This window comes from Sciurus vulgaris (assembly GCF_902686455.1).
Source record: "Sciurus vulgaris genome assembly, chromosome: 15".
NCBI lineage: Eukaryota > Metazoa > Chordata > Mammalia > Rodentia > Sciuridae > Sciurus > Sciurus vulgaris.
Window position 1 is genome coordinate 1,845,126 of NC_136476.1, and position 15,506 is coordinate 1,860,631.

The 15,506-nt window shown below is 36.5% G+C and overlaps 1 protein-coding gene across 1 annotated transcript in view; it reads right to left on the bottom strand.

Annotated features, from left to right (window-relative positions):
- LOC306644927 (uncharacterized protein) overlaps nt 1-15,506 on the bottom strand; it is a gene marked incomplete at its 5' end in the record, with an annotated part of 264,439 nt that overhangs the window by 172,399 nt on the left and 76,534 nt on the right. The window lies entirely within an intron of this gene.

Below are 15,506 nucleotides of genomic sequence, written 5' to 3' on the forward strand. Positions count from 1 at the left end.
ACGGCAACAGGAAGGTAACCTCCTTGGTGGTCTCCCTACCTCCACTCTTGCCCATCAGCAACCCACTTTCCAGGAAGCAAAGCATGAAGTAAAAAAAATTCTGGGTTTTTCTAATTATTTTTTAATGCACCATTCAAACTTCTTAATATAGCCCACGAGGAATTACAAGTGACTTATCACTGTGCATAGGCAGTGCTCAAGAAATAGTCACTAAATAAATAATATATGAAACAAAGAAGAATTTGTTAAGGTAGACTTCTGAACATAGAAGCCCCAGCAAAGTGACAGCAAAGGAGAGGAGGGGAGGCAAGAAAGATGTTATGTAAGGGGTATATGTACATTCTCAGCAGATCATAGCTCCAGAATAAGCAGTTAATTGATTGACCTTTGTGGACATGCTCCAGAGAGGTCACATGAACTCTTTTATCTTCAGATGATACATCTGCTTGCTCCCCCACCCCACTTTCCATCCTCCATATTTCTGATTCCATCACATTAAGGCACCCACTAAAGAAACCAAAGTCTTCTAGGGGTCTCATTAGCCAGTTCCCAGACTCAGGAATTCCTCCTGACTGTCAGGGTCATGGACGGGGTGGCCATTGTTCCAGGGTTGGGCTCTATGACAGTGGTAATAGCTACAAGTGGTGAGGTATGGCCACACAGGTCTCAAGAATAACAGAAAGTAGGCACAGAACAACCAAAGGAAGAGAACACAAGAATGACCCAACAACAACAACAAAATAATCTACAGACTTGTGACAAATACTTTTCCTTAGCCACCCCTTCTCTACTGCACAATGAAGCAAGATTAGACAATAACTCCAGAACCATATCATCTATCATTTGCCATCTGTTTAATGTTTAATGTTTCTTATCCAAAATGCTTGAGACAAAATGCTTGTTTCAGATTTTAGATTTTCTTGGATTTTGAAACATTTGCATATGTTTGATATGTTGATATGTTGGGAATGTGACCCAAGGGTAAACACAAAATTCACTTATGTTTCATTTGCAACTTATGCACATAGCCAGAAGGTAATCTTATACAAAAATTTTAGTATACCTGAATTTTGGCTGCAACCTATCACATGAGGTTGGTTGTGGGATTTTCCATTAGTGGTATCATATTGGTGCTCAAAAAGTTTTGGATTTTGGAGCATTTCAGTTTTCAGATTTTTGGATTAGGGATGCTCAACCTATAATGAACTTCTTGATCCTAATTCTGTGTTCAATTATTCTCAATTATCTTTTGCTTATCATTTAAATTTTTGAATCAAAGAATTCCTCCAAGAATATCATTACGGATAGATATCTGAACTGGGAAAACACCAATTTCAGTTAAGTATTGATGTCAGATCAAAAATAACCTTCATAATGGTACTTTAATAAAGTTTAAGTATACTATGTGTGTGGGTATTTTTCTTTTACCACACATTTTAAAATGACATGGAAGCAAAGGAATCAACATACAGATATTAGGATCAACAAATATGATTTGTGGAGAATAGAAATGCAGCACACCTGTCTGAATAGGAAGACCTATTTTGGTTAAGAAAAAATATTTGATGAACAATAGATTCTTAAAACCAATGAAAAAGTTATAAAACCATAGAAAATTGATACAGAAAAGACAGATTGATAATATCAAGTACAATTTGAAAATGTGTTTCCAACTCTTGCAATGTTTTCTAGAAACTATATAACAACAATAAGAACAAAAGGTAAATAAACTCAAGGTGATATTAATAAATTATGATATGGCTAGATATATTTTAAGTACTGTTAGAGAAACAGAACAACTGAAATATATTTATTCCAAATCAACTTTGGAAAACAGTGTAAATATTACATGGGAAGGCAGCAATCAAGGTATAATCAGAAAGCAACTTCATTCTTATTTCCCACTGCCCTTTAAACCTGCTCTGTGGAAGGGCTCCAAAGTAGCTTAGTGGGAACTTCCCTAGTAGCACTTCCTTCCTAGTATACACAAGACCCCAAGTTCAATCCCTAATACAAATAAATAAATAAATAAATAAATAAATAAATAAATAAATAAATAAATAAATATGCTCTGTTGAGATATTTCTTCCCATGTCCATGGATGAAAACTTGGTTAGCCCTTTTACTTTTCTGGTCCCTTTTATGTAATTGTAATTGAGTACACTCCAAGTAATCATGGCACAGTCTCGGTTTCAGACTGAAAATGTCCAGAGTCATGTAATGGTTACAGCTTTCACCTTATTTTAAATTTTAAATAATGTTTCATCACCACTAAATCTGGAGCACTACAGAGAGGAAGCCTGAAGTTAGAGGAGAAGATGCAGCAGGTATGATTGTATCCTCTGTTGGATCTAGTATTCCCCTGTTAACCATGATTCCTAACCCCTCCAAGGTTGGACTGTTGGGAGAGAAAAAGAAAAGGAAGTAGGCAAGTTCTTCCTTGACTGGTACTGCCCTAGGACCTAACCAAGGTCACATTTGGACTTAACAGTTATTTAAAACTGTCTTTCTCTCTCTCTCTCTCTCTCTCTCTCTCTCTCTCTCTCTCTCTCTCTCGAACACTCTTGTAGGTTTTTTCAAACACCCTTCCCCTCAATTCCTAGAAAATGCTTCTCTACAGTTCTTTTTCCTTGAGCAAATGATTCTCTACACCAACTGGTTGCTCTAGCCTTTTCCCAGAAAATGAACTTCCAGTGACACTCCTCTGGTCTTTCTGTTGAAAACCCTTTGCCTCTCCAAATGCGTTCTTTGGGTAGAAATTAAGACAATCCTACTCTGGCTCTCCCTCCTGAGTGGCCCATACCTGTATCCTTTGTTTCTGCAGAGTCCATAGAGTGCCGGCTAATCCAGGGAAGAGATAAGCTCTCCTGTGGTCCACCCTTAAGCAGAAGCAGTCAGCTTTAGATTCCTCAAGCTAGAGTCAAACACCAGTTCACTCCATCTATCGAACTTCTGGGGCCTTGTATTAAACTCTCTAAATTGTCTCCTTCAAGTCCATTTTCCTTGGTTTTAGTTAAGAGATGGGTACCCACAGTAGTCCCCTATAACTGAGAGAGGATTCATAGCATATAGACAGATGATCCTCAAATCCTCCATTCTAATCTCCAAAATCTGACTCTGTTCTAATCTTCACATTAGTAAGAAGAGCAATGAAATCAAGTTTTTCCCATATTTAAAAATTCTGCAACCTGGTTTCCACCTTCACTATGGATATGTGTATGTGTGTGTTTAGAAAGAGAGAAACAGAGAGTCAGAGAAACAGAAATACCTTGGCTAAAGCTGACTTTATGTAACATAAAATACAGGGTTGGCTTTAGCTAGTGTTTCCATTTTAATAACTTGTTGCACTGATTTCTTCAAAGTATCCACTGCCCAGGCTGGTTGGACTCTCCAAGTGAATCAGCTGCTAGATATGCCTAGGAGGAAAGAATCTGCAATAACATAGTAAAACAAGATCCCATAGGCCATCAAGACATCAGCTTATGTCTACCTGAAGCAAAAGGAGAAATCAGATCAACTTCTTAGACCATGCCCACCTCTAAGATGCTACACTCATGATTCAAACTCTGTTGAGAGATCCCCAGGCCTTTCTATTACTAGGCCTCAGGTCATTCCCAAGACCATCAAGTTCACTCCTTAAAGTCCTTTCCTCTAATACTGAAAACCCTCCAATATCTTGCCCACCACCTTTTTGCTGATCCTGATGACAAATTCACAGGTTCTAAGAACTTATCACCACTGGCAAACAGAAGGATTCATATCAGCAACAACTACAAAAACAACTACAACAACTAAAGGTTCTTATGGCCCTGCTAATCCTCCAGAGGAATGCAAATGGAAGTTCTGGTGTCTTGAAGCTCCCACCTTTTTTACTACTAATGAGACTCCCTAAAACCTTGTTGGCCATATAATCCATCATCCGTACAGAGGCAGTTTTGGACATCCAAACAGGTGCAAATAATAATTATGCTGGGACAGACATATACCACAAGCTTTCCAGGAAAGCTTAATGGACGGTCACGTCTCTTCTTTCCTAACTGCCTCTAAAAAGTCTGTACAGAAAGGTCAACTTCCTCCATAATGGGACTGGACACTGGCTTGAACATGTATTTATTCTTGCCTTGACTGGCTAATTTGGTCCTTTAGTTTCCATTGGGGTTTTGTCCCAAGCTAAAATTGATCACTTAGAGCATTTCTTCATAGGTCAGGTCTTTCTCAAAGATAAATCTTTCCTGGTTTCTGAATTTTCTCATAGTTCACAATTTAAAAGAATATATTTCAAATAATGAAACTTCTAGTGTTTTAAATTAAGCCCAAGAAATATCCAAATATTCATCATGGTTTTACTACACATACGGAAATTCTCTTCCCAGTGATAAAGGAAAAGCCAAGTCCTTAAAGAAACAACTTCATGAGTGAAAGTATGCATGGAAATGGTTTAACAGTCTGCATAATTCATTGCCAACTCTAATACAAAAACTCAATGTGAATATCCTCCTCTGATTATTACACAAAACCACATTTCTATATCTTTAGAAAGTATTGATCCTTTTCTGTTACTATAAAATATCATTGTTGCTTTAAGTCTTCCACTTTTGACTTTCACAATTTTATTAAGGGGTAAAAGCCTATATTATTAATTCTGATCACAGAATGTTTGTTTGAGATGAGAACAGAAACATATTTATATATTTACATATCTCAACTAGATAAGAAGTGTGAGATACACCATAGTAAGCCAGTTCATTTCCTGAGCCTTATTGCACCTTGAACTTCAATTACAAAACAACAACAAGAATAATAACAACAAATGCAGGTGTTATGCTTCTATTTGCTTAAAATAAATATTATATGGATCAATCTATTCCTAAAAAGTACTAACATCAGGTAAATGTTCCTTTATACAATTTGTGAAGATCATCTAAATTCTGCACACTCCTTCCCATATATTTCTTCTCTAGTTCTTACGGAAGGTTCCCACTTCTTCAAAGTTTGCAAAAGATAGTTTATATGAGTTTGTCCTATTTAAAATAATTGCTTATGAAAATCAAAGACAGTTGAATATTGGCAGTATCATATGGTTCCATGTAATACAATCTCATTCAATCCTTGCAATGACCTGGGAGGTGGCTATTATTATTATTTCTGTTTTAATAATGATAAGACTCCCACCCCGACCACAGACAGACTCCAGAGACTGTGCCTGCTGGTCCCCCCCCCCCCCATGCAGATAGACCTTGGCATGCCAAGTCAGGCTGGTACAGACATTTTGAATTATTCCTGAGGGTGTGGCACCACCATTGGAGTGGTGGCTGCCTTCCTGAGACACCTACAGGAGCCTGGAGACTCTTTGACAGGTACTGCACTCACATTGAGACACTGAGGACTAGGAGGTTTGAGTGGGGATGACTGTGAATCATAGATTTTTTTGTTTTGCTTTAATTTTTTAATTTTTTTATTTCTTCTTTTTTTCTCTCTCACTCTATTTCCCTATTATTTACCTATTCCCTTGGAGTCTCTTTCTTCCTTTTCTCATGCCAAAGACCAACATCTTTTGACCCCATTCTCACTCTTCCCTTGATTAGGTACCTCTATTTACTCACTTCTTTTCCCATTAGAATTTACATCCTATACCCCTCCCCATCCTCTTTGCCCCCTACTGGAAATACTGTAGATACTAATTGAACTCATCCTGTTTATTAAGATAATATTAAAGTCTTTATAGGGGCTATCTGGTTTAGGGCTGCATATTGTTTGTATTGGGTACTGCTAATATTGATCTCCCCCCTCAAAGAAGAGGTACTGGAAACCTGCAGGGTCACAATAAGCCTGCAGGGGGGAAACTGTTGTACCTCAGACCTTCAATGCTAGAGGGGAATATACAGAAACAATATGAAAAAACAGGGGAAGAAAGTGTCCCTAACAAACCAAGAAGCTATTCTGATAGAATTCAATGATAGCATGGCAGTAGAAATGATAGGAAAATAGTTAATTAAAATGATTCATGAAGCAAAAGATGAGATAAGAGAGCAAATGCAGGCAATGCATAATCACTCCAATAAACAGTTAAAAGAGCAAATGCAGGCAGCAAAAGAGCACTTCAATAAAGAGATAGAGATTCTGAAAAAAACAAAAAAAATACTTGAAATGAAAGCAACAATAAAACCAAATAAAAAACTCAATAGAAAGCATCACCAACAGAACAGAGCTCATTGAAGACAGCATCTCAGACAATGAAGACAAAATATTTAATCTTGAAAATAAAGCTGACCAAACTGAGAAGATGGAAAGAAATCAGGAATGGAATGTCCAAGAATTATGGGCTATCACGAAAAGATCAAATTTAAGAATTATTGGGATTAAGGAAGGAATAGAGATACAAACCAAAGGAATGAACAACCTGTTCAACAAAATAATATCAGAATATTTCCCAAACCTGAAAAATGAAACATAAATCAAATACAAGAGGCTTACAGAACACCAAATACACAAAATTATAACAGATCCACACCAAGACACATTATAATGAAAATACCTCACAACAAAATAAAGATAGGATTTTAAAGCCTGCAAGAGAGAAGCATCAGATTACATATAAGGGGAAACCAATACAGATATCAGCAGATTTCTCAGCCCAGACCCTAAAAGCAAGAAGGGCCTGGAACAATATATTTTAAGCTCAAAAGAACATGGATGCCAACCAAGAATTATGCAAAACTAACCTTCAGATTTGAAGATGAAATAAAATCCTTCCATGATAAACAAAAATTAAAAGAATTTACAAATAGAAAGCCTGCACTACAGAACATTCTCAGCAAAATATTTTGTGAGGAGGAAGTTAAAAACAACAATACAAGTCAGCAAAAGGAGGCACTACCCTAAGGGAAAAGCCAGTCAAAAGAGAAACCAAGTCAAGTTAAAAACCAAAAATAAGCCAAAATGACCAGGGATACAAATAATATCACAATAATAACCCTGAATGTTAATGGCCTAAATTCATTAATCAAAAAGACATAGACTGGCAGATTGGATTGAAAAGAAAGACCCAACAATATGCTGCCTGCAAGAGACTCATCTCATAGAAAAAGACATCCACATACTAAAGGTGAAAGGAGGGGGAGAAACATACCAGGCACATGGACTCATTAAAAAAGCAGATGTCTCCATTCTCATATCAGATAAAGTGGAATTCAAACCTAAGTTAGTCAGAAGGGATAAAGAAGGACATTTCATACTGCTCCAGGGATCCATAAAAAAAAAAGACATAATGATTTTAAATATTTATACCCCAAACAATGGAGCATCTACGTACATCAAACGAATCCATCTCAATTTTAAGGATCAAATAAACCAAAACACAATAATAGTGGGAGAGTTTAACACACTGCCCTCACCACTGGATAGATCCTCCAAATAAAAACTGAACAAAGAAACTATAGAGCTAAATAGTGCAATCAATGACATAGACTTAACGAACATATACAGAGTATTTCATCCATGATCGAGCAAATGTATTTTCTTCTCAGCAGCTCATGGATCCTTCTCCAAAACAGCCCATATGCTATGTCACAAAGGAGTCATTAGTAAATACAAAAAAATAGAGATACTACCTTGTATTCTATCAGACCATAATGGAATGCAATTAGAAATCAATGGTAAAATAAAAAACAAAAACTACTCCTACACCTGGAGACTAAATAATATGCTATTGAATGATGCAATGATAACAGAAGACATCAGGGAGGAAATAAAAAATTCTTAGAGGCAATTGAGAACAAAGACACACCATATCAAAATCTCTGGGACACTCTGAAAGCAGTAATAAAAGGAAAGTTCATTGCACTGAGCTCATACATTAAAAAAATAAAAAGTCAACAACTAAATGACCTAACATTACATTTCAAAGCCCTAGAAGAAGGAGAACAGATCAACACCAAAAATAGTAGAAGACGGGAAATAATTAAAATCAGAGCTGAAATCAATAAAGTTGAAACAAGAGAAACATATCAAAAAATTGACAAAACAAAAAGTTGGTTCTTTGAAAAAGTAAACAAAATTAATAAACTCTTAGCCACACTAACAAAGAGGAGAGAGAAAACTCAAATTACTAGAATTTGTGATGAAAAAGGAAAGATCTCGATGGACACCATTGAAATACATAAAATAATTAGAAGCTACTTTGAAAATCTATACTCCAACTAAATATAAAATATCAGAGACATTGACAAATTTTTAGAGATATGATCTTCCCAAACTGAATTAGGAAGACATACACAATTTAAACAGATCAATTTCAAGCACCAAACTAGAATAAGTCATCAATATCCTACCAACCAAGAAAAGCCCAGGACCAGATGGATTCTCAGCTGAATTCTACAAGACCTTCAAAGAAGAACTAATACCAATACTCCTCAAAGTATTCCAGGAAATATAAAAGGAGGGAATCCTTCCAAACTCATTCTATGAAGCTAATATTACTCTGGTACCAAAACCAGACAAAGATGCATCAAGGAAAGAAAACTTTAGACTGATATCCCTGATGAACATAGATGCAAAATTCTGGCAAATCATATACAAAAACATATTAAAAAGATAGTGCATCATGATCAAGTGGGGTTTATCCCAGGGATGCAAGGTTGGTTCAACATCCAGAAATCAATAAATGTAATTCATCACATCAATAGATGAAAACTCAAGAATTATATGATTATTTCAATAGATGCTGAGAAAGCGTTTGATAAAATACAGTGCTCCTTCATGCTTAAAACACTAGAAAAAATAGGGATAATAGGAACATACCTCAACATTGTAAAGTCTATCTATGTTAAGCCCATGGCCAACATCATTCTTAATGAAGAAAAACTGAAAGTATTCCCTCTAAAAACTGGAACAAGGCAAGGATGCCCTCTTTCACCACTTCTATTCAACATCATCCTTGAAACACTAGTCAGAGCAATTAGACAGACCGAAGAAATTAAAGGGATCCAAATAGGAAAAGAAGAACTCAAGCTATCACCATTTGCCAATGACATGATTCTATATTTAGAGGATCCAAAAACACTAGAAAACTTCTAGAACTCAAACGAATTTGGCAAAGTAGCAGGATATAAAATCAATATGCATAAATTTAATGCATTTCTATTCATAAGTGATGAATCCTCTGAAAGAGAAATTCGGAAAACCACTCCATTCACAATAGCCTCAAAAAAAAATAAAATACTTGGAAATCAAGCTAACAAAAGAGGTGAAAGACCTCTACAATGAAAACTACAGAACACTAAAGAAAGATATTGAAGAACACCTTAGAAGATGGAAAGATCTCCCATGTTCTTGGATACACAGAATTAATATTGTCAAAATGACCATACTACCAAAAGTGCTATACAGGGCTGGGGAGATAGCTCGGTTGGTAGAATGCTTGCCTTGCAAGCATGAGGCCCTGGGTTCGATCCCCAGTACCACAAAAAAAAAAAAAAAAAAAAAAAAAAAAAAAAAAAAAAAAAGTGCTATACAGATTCAATGCAATTCTAATTAAAATCCAATGATATTCCTATAGAAATAGAGAAAGCAATCATGAATTTCATCTGGAAGAATAAGAGACCTCAAATAGCCTAAACAATTCCAAGCAGAAAATGTAAAGCAGGAGGTATCACAATACCAGGCCTTAAACTATACTACAGAGCAATAGTAACAAACTCAGCATGGTATTGGCACCAAAATAGGCAGATCAATGGTATAGAATAGAAAATACAGAGACAAACCCACATAAATACAGTTACCACATACTAGACAAAGGAGCCAAAAACATACAATGGAGAAGATAGTCTCTTCAATAAATGGTGCTTTCAAAACTGGAAATCCATATGCAGCAAAATGAAATTAAACCTCTATCTCTCACCCTGCACAAAACTCAACTCAAAATGGATCAAGGACTTAGGAATTAAACCAGAAGACAAAGTAGGCCTGAATCTTCATCATGTTGGCTTAGGATCAGACTTCCTTTACAAGACTCCCAAAGCAAAAGAAATCAAACCAAGAATCAATAAATGGGATGAACTCAAACTAAAATACTTTTTCTCAGTCAAGGATACAATCAGTAATGTGAAAAGAGAGCCTACAGAGTGGGAGAAAATCTTTTCCACATGCACTTCAGATAGAGCAATAATCTCCAAATTTTATAAAGAACTTAAAAAACTTTACACCAAAAATACAAAGAACCCAATCAATAAATGGGCCAAGGATCTGGACAGACACTTTACAAAAGAAGATATACAGGTGATTAATAAATATATGAAAAAGTGTCCAACATCTCTAGTAATTATAGAAATGCAAATTAAAACAACTCAAAGATTTCATCTTACTCCAATTAGAATGGCTATTATCAAGAACACAAACAATAATAGATGTTGGCATGGATGTGGGGGAAAAGGCACACTCATACATTGGTGGTGGAGTTGCAAATTGGTGCAGCACTCTGGAAAGCAGTGTGGAGAATCCTCAGAAAGCCTGGAATGAACCCACCATTTGACCCAGCTAACCCACTCCTCGGTTTATACCCAAAGGACTTAAAATCAGCATACTACAGTAAAGCAGCCACTTCAACGTTTATAGCAACTCAATTCACAACAGCTAGATTGTAGAACCAACCTAGATGCCCTTCAACATCATTCATCATTCATCAACTAGATGAATGGATAGAGAAATTGTGGTACATATAAACAATGGAGTATTATTCAGCCACAAAGAAAAATTCTATTATGGCATTTGCAGATAAATTGATGGAATTAGAGAATATCATGCTAAGTGAAATAAGCCAATTCCAAAAAATCAAAGGCCAAATGTTTCCCCTGATAAGTGGATGATGATATATATTCGGGGTGGCAGGGTGGCGGGTGAGAGAAGAATGGAGGAACTTTAGATTACATAGAGGGAAATGAGAGGGAGGCGTGTATTAAAAATGGTGGACTGAGACAGACATTGTTACCCTATGTACATGTATGGTTACACGAATGGTATGAATCTACATTGTGCACAACCATAGAAACAAAAAGATACACCCCATTTGTGTACAATGAATCAAAATACCATTTGTAAAAATAAAACAATAATTTTTAAAAATAATGATAAGACTGAGATTCAGAAGAATTAATTTCCTGGTACAAAACCATTTAGTGAGTACATGGCCAATACTTAGGACCCAAATCTTTCAATTCTATATCATTTTTTTTTTGTAATTGTTTTTTCATTATGATGAATTGACCTTAATACATACATAGCTCAAGGAATAAGCATCTTGTACAGAAAGTCCAGAATTTAAGCAATCTCTTTTCCCTGTGCCCACTGATGTATTCTAAGGAAAAGATCCAAACCCAAGAACCACAGAGATTGCCTTATTTAAGTTCTTGGAGGCAAATTCTGAAGACAAAGGGGAAAGAAGCAGAAGGAATATAAAGAGTCTTATTGTTCTCAGGACTGTCTGGGGCTATCAATTTTCCCTTCATTAGGGAATTAATGCATGAAACTACATGGCTTCTCAGGTCATCTGTTTGCCCTTTAATTTGAAGTTCATCCCCCCTTTCAAAAATGGATTTTTTAAAAACCCAGCATCATCTAATTCCCATCCTGGAGCAAGCCACTGTGAGTTCCTTCAAAGAAGATTCCCACAGACTTTGGCCCGTACATTGCTGGTCCTCTCAACACACTGATGGCTGCTGGACAGTAACCACTTTATAACCTGGAAAGGCAGCCCTGGCTGCTTTTGTGGGATGCCTCTGAAGAATTAGGACTTGCAGGTAGCAAAAAGCACAGGACAGCTGCAGGTTCAAGAACAGGAAATAATAGATCTAAATCAGACATTCTCCTCATACCTCCTCCAAACTATGGGCCTCTTCTCTGTGACATCTTTCACACCAGAAATTCAGGATTGCATTGGAAAGGAAAGGAAAGCTCAGATACACCTTGCCTAATTAAGCAAAAGACAAACTTCACTAAGCTAGTATTTTATGAACATCCTGTATTCATTCCATTAAGAGATCCTTGCCTTGAAGAAATTCAGAAGTGGAAAAAAAAAAAAAAACTGTCACATCTGGACAGCACATCTTTAAAATACAGCATGTTCCCAGGGAAATAGAAACATATTTATGATCCCCAAGTTATAGGTGAGTACCACATGATAGGGAAGATATAAATTTAATTCTCTTTTTAAACCAAATAGGTAAAATATGTTCTATCTGAGGAAAAAATAGCACAGGCTCACATGCTCACTAAACCTTCTGGAATGTTCCAGGGTTGATAAACTCAAGATAAAAGAGTACAGATGAGTCTGAAAGAAGAACAAAGTGAACATAATGGGTTCTATTTTCAATTTCCATTTTTAAAAATAGGCTTGTTCTGATTTTTTTTTTCAGCTCTCTTTGGGCCTGGAGCTGAAGGATGAGTACCAAATGTTCATGGTTGGGTAAAGTGACTCTCTCCATGGAGGCCATTTTTCCTGTTTCTTATTTAAGGCACTAGTAGTTAATCTGAACTTGTCTGAACTATGTCTGTCTTTTTTCAGACATAGAGAAACCAGATTCTCTCCTTTCCTTCCTGCCCTCCTCTCCACCCTTCAAGGAGAAATGGGAAACATTTTTTTCTGTCATCATAACTTATTTTTGCAGGGGGGATTTCCGATGAATATGGCATTAAGCTTCAGGCAGTTGGGGCTCTGAGGTATCTAAATGGCAGGAAGTGATTTACTATGATTTATCCCCAGAGAACAAAGATTGGAACACAATAGTGATTTTTGTTAATAATATGAAAAGGGGTTTTCTACATATAAATTACATTGGCATATGTCTCTAGGTCAAATTTCCATAAGGTTCCAATTTAGGCTTGAAAATCTTTAAAAAAAAATTACACTCAACAATCTCAGATTGTAAATTTAATATGAAATTAGTGAATTTTATTCAACAAAAATGCTCACCTCTAAGAGGGAAAAAACAAGCACAATCAGTTGACTAAACCCCAAATATTCTTAAGGCAAATTGTTGAAATATTTTTAAGGGAAAAAAAAGCATAAGAATTCTCTTATAACATACAAATTTTAGATTCGTGTTAATTTATAGTGCATTTGACATTTAATAGGACATTTCTCATTAGCTGCTTTACCAAAATCTCTGTTTGCAGATTGCACATTTACTTTTTAGTCCTAGAAGAGAAGAAAGGCGAGGGAGGGGGGAGATTTGGCATCTATATTTTCTCCAATTATTTCCTAAAAACTATTTTAAGTACCACTGAAGTTATCTGAGTTCATTCTTTTATTTATTTATAAACATGCATCAGAAACATGCACCTATAGATATCAGAGACCAAAAAGGCCCTACCTACCCTTAAGTAGTTCACAGACTAATGGAAGAAAACAGCATGTAAGCATTTAGAATATAATGTCTAAGTGCTATCACCAGGACCAAAAGCTCCACAAACAACTCCATTCACGACTGTTCTTCTCACTTCCAAGGATGAAGAGCATCTTTGTGCGCAAGAAACACAGGAATCTATCATAAGCCTTTTACAAGCATTATGTTAAGCCTAACATCCACAATTCAGAGAGGTATTATTTATTTCATTTTACAGATAAGGAGACTGAGGTTCAGAATGTTTAAATCACATAAACTAATAGGTAAAAAGGCAATCTGAGGATCCTCTGGCTTCACATTCTATGCTGATTTAGCCAAGCCCCATACCAATGTCTCATTATAGATTGTCTTCCATTTTCTGTTGCTAATAACACAATACCATAGATGGGAAAACTTGAAAAGAGGTTTATTTGGGCTCACAGTTCTAGTCCACGGTCAAGGGGTTGCATGTGGTGACAGTCTTATATTACTTGACTGACAGTCTTATTACTGGCAGAGTCCTGAAGTGGCAAGGGCAAGACACGGTGAAAGACAGGAACTGTGCATGTGTATCTCTTCCAGTCTCTCTCACTCTTCTTAGAAACACCAGTATTAAATCATAGGAACTCCACCCTAATGACTTTATCTCATCCTTTACCTAATCCCCACCCAAAGGCCTCACTTCTAAACACTGTAGTCACATTAAAATCCACCCTATTAGTACCTCACAATGGGGATTAAATGTGAACATGAGTTTCAGAGGGGAGAAACCAAATGCAAATCATAGCTTAAGATTAAACCAAACTCTGGACACAGGAGTGCAAGTTTGTGATCCCAGCAACTCAGGTGGCTGAGGCATGATGATGGCAAATTCAAGGCCAGCCCCAGCAACTTAGAGAGACCCTGTCTCAAAATTTGAATAAATAAGAAGGACTGGGGATGTAGCTTAGTGGTGATGCACCCCTGAGGTCAATCCCCAGTACCAATAGAAAAAATAAATAAATAAAATGAAACTTCACTAGCCCTTTTGATGCATTACTACAAACTAATCCTGTTGCCATGAAGGGACCACTTGCTGAATTCTCAAGATAATTTACTTTTGGAAAATTATATTTCTTTATTCAACCATAGCATGATTTGTAGTAAATTACTAAAGTGTTAGGACTTAAAAATCCATTCTAATATGAGGCCTAGAAGTAAAGATTCTAAACATTCTAAGGTACCTAAGACACTTTTTTTTTTTTACCTTAGTCTAGAGTGCTGTCTTGTACGTCCCAGTAAATCTGAACCTCATGGATTTAATTTGTGTTCATGTAAAACTACTCCTGCAGAGACCATCAGCTTTGCAGGAGAATCAGAAAATTGGTGTTTAACTAGTTGAATTAGATGTTCACTTATTAAACCATTAATTCTACTGAAGAAAGCCTCCTCAATGGGTTCACCCACCACCCAATGTCACACTAAACCAAACTTACAGACAAGATGGGGTTTAGCCACAAAAATGTGGCATCTACCAGAAGTCCTTCCCTCCACTGCCTATATTCTAGGCATCTATTATGTCTTGGAGACTTACCCTCCAGTGACCTAGACAACAGTCAACATATAGATTTATCTTCTTCAGCTGGTTTCTTAAGGGGCTTTTATAAGGGGATACTGTTTTTCTTTTTAAATTCTATAAAATGTCATGTGTTGCTATGGTTTGAATCTGGAATATCCCCAAAGGTCCATATAATAAAGGCTTAATTGCCATCCACTGGCACTGCTGAGAGGTGGTGGAGCCTTTGAGAGGTGGGGCCTAGTGGGAGGTTTAAGGTCACTGGGGGAATTTCCTTGAAGAGAACTCTGGGACCATAGCCTCTTCTTTTTTCATCGTTCCTAATAATCAGGTATGAATGGCTTCCCTCCACCACATGATCCAGCCATGATGTACTATCTCATCACAGGTCTACAAACAAGAGGACCAATCAGCCATGAGCCAAAAACTCCAAAACTGCTAACCAAAATAAATCTTTACTCTTTGTTTTTCTATTTGCTTTTTGTGATACTAGGGGTTGAAAACAGGGCCTTGCTCATGCTCTGCCACTGTGATATGTCCCTCAATCATCAATCCTTTTTTTTTTTTTTTGAGAC